Source organism: Mesoplodon mirus, assembly GCF_964341445.2.
Source record: "Mesoplodon mirus genome assembly, chromosome: 12".
NCBI lineage: Eukaryota > Metazoa > Chordata > Mammalia > Artiodactyla > Ziphiidae > Mesoplodon > Mesoplodon mirus.
In genome coordinates, this window is record NC_138988.1 from 71,210,448 (window position 1) to 71,213,303 (window position 2,856).

The following is a 2,856-nucleotide window of genomic DNA, read 5'->3' on the forward strand; positions in this document are numbered from 1 at the left end:
ACCTATGACAGAAAGAGAGTTAAGGAAAATAATCCAAAGAAAAAATGAGCAAAGGAACTAAAAAAGCATTGCATAACTAGGAAATACAAATTGTCCAAAAATATGAAAAAATGTTCAATTTCATTTATACTGAGGGAAATTCAAATCAGATGGGAGTATGAATTGTTACAACCTTCCTGGAAAGTAAGCTGATGGCATCTATTAAAATTTAATACTTACCCATAAATCTTCATAAGTCTGTTGCCCCCTCTCCTCAAAAAATTCCAACATATAAAACACACACACACACATTTCCTACAGCACTATTTATAATAGGAAACTGCAAACTAGAATGTCCAGTCATAGAGGAATGTTTAAATGAATTATGAAACATCTATACTATGGAATACTACTTGGTTAGTAAGAAGAATAGGTTCTATAGATATAGACCTTTAAAGATGTAATTGATACATCTTACATAAGAGGAAAAAAGGCTAGTTCCAGAGCACCATAAGAGCATGATGTCATATTTGTAAAAAAAAATTAAAAAGGGGAAATTTTAACATATATTAGATTTCTCTTGCTGCTGTAACAAATTACAGCAGCAGAAAGATGGTGGCTTAAAACAACACAGTTTATTCTCTTAGACTTCCGGAGGCCAGAAGTCCAAAATCAGTGTTGCTGAGCTGAAATCAAGGTATGGGTAGGGCCACACTTTCTCGAGTTGTTAGATGAGAATTTTCTTTACCTTTTCCAGCTTCTGGTGGCAGCCAGCGTTCCTTGGCTTATGGCCACATCATGACAATCTCTACTGTCATTTTCACATAATTTTTTCCATTTCTATGTCACATCTCCCTCTGTCTCCTTTTTTTAAAAGATCTATTTTATTATTTATTTATTTATTTAATTTATTTTTGGCTGCATCGGGTCTTAGCTGCGGTGCGCGGGCTTCTCTCTAGTTGTGGCATGCAGGTTTTTTCTCTCTAGTTGTGGCGCTCAGGCTCCAGGGCGCGTGGGCTCTGTAATTGTGGTGCAAGGGTTCCAGAGCATGTGGGGCTCTGTAGTTTGCAGCACACAAGCTCTCTAGTTGAGGTGCGAGAGCTCAGTAGTTGTGGTGTGCGGACTTAGTTGCCCCATGGCATGTGGGATCTTAGTTCCCTGAACAGGGATTGAACCCACGCCCCCTGCATTGGAAGGCAGATTCTTTACCATTGGACCACCAGGGGAGTCCCTCCCATTTAGGCACATCCAGATAATCCAGGATAACCTCCTCAAATCAAGATCCCTAACTTAATCACAGGTACCATGACCCTTTTCCCATATAAGGTAACATTGACAGGCTCCAGAGATTAGTATCTAGTATCTGGATATTTTGAGGGCCATTATTCAGCCTACCACAACATGTTTATACTGATTTATGAACTTAGAGAATGATGTTGAAGGATAGATATACACCAACTTTTTAACATAAGCTTCTTTCAGATGGATGTGGTTGGGGAAGGAGGGGGAAACTATTGACTTTTTCTGTATACTTTGATTGTTTGACTTGCTAAAAATAATAAAATAGAAAATTTTTGAAAAGAGAAGAAGAGCAAAAATTTCAGGAAAATGCAAACAAAAAGAAAGCAGAGGTAGTAATATTAATTTTAGTATAATGGAATTCAGAAGGAGGGGGATTAGGAGGGGAAGAAGAAGAAGAAGAGGATGAAGAAGGGGAAGAGGGAGGAGGAGGGATTTAATTGCATAGCAGCTACTATGGAGGATTTTAATTGAACTGTCAGGGACTCTGATCTTAACAGTTTTAAATAGAACTTAGAATCCCATAACAGAAGATACATACTGTTCTTGTCCAAGGAACATTCACAAAAATCAAGTATATGCTTGTTCACAAAGCAAATGATAGTAAATTTCAAAAAAGAAACGATACAGTTCACATTCACTGGCCACAATGTGATAAACTACAATTAACATCAAAAGGATAGCAAAGTAAAATTTATCTTTTTGAGTTAGAGGAAATCAAAACTGAAATTACAAAACAAAATTATAAAAGAATAGCAATGAGAGCCTACATAGCAAAAACTGTTGGTATGTGGACAAAACAATTCTGGGGAAAAAATAACATTTTTAAATGCACTTTTGAGATTTAAAAATAATGTCAATAAGTAAACCAATCATTCCAGTTAAGAAGTTAGAAGAAAGAACAATATAAACTAAGAAATTTGGGGAGGAAAGACAGAAGTGTGTCAATCAGTTATTGCCACAAAAATGCTGTATAACAAACATGCAAAAAAATCTCGATGGCATACAATAAGCATTTATTTCTTGCTCATGCTGATCAGCTAAGATCACTCTGTTTCAGGCTGTGGGATACCTGGGATGGCTCTCTCTCTGCACCAACTGTCCCATTCTGGAATCCAGGCTGGAAGGGCAGTGGCTCCCTGGAGCATGTTCTTCTCACGGTGATGGCAGCCCAAGGGGTCATTTTAGAGCAAAGGAAGCGTAGTGGGCACATGGCCATGGGACCCACTAGACCTATCATATACTGTACCACCCAGAAGCTGCTGCTCTGAGACAGTGATGAGATGGTTTTTTGAAGGTGCAGCTGAGGTGCCAGCTCAGAGATGATACCCTGTAATGATAAGACGCCAACTTCCAGGACATATTATATACCCAAAATCAATTATCATTATTAGTACTATACTCCCAATAGGTATCATATGGGTTCAGGAACTACAGTGGAAAATATAAGCAGCCCCTCTTACCACCATTGCTCCAGTTATCTGCTTGGAGCATTTGTGCTTCCTATCCCCACAACTCCAGGTTCTGCTTGTCTAGAGGTCCTTCTAAAAAGTGAGACACTTTCACCAGGGCACACAA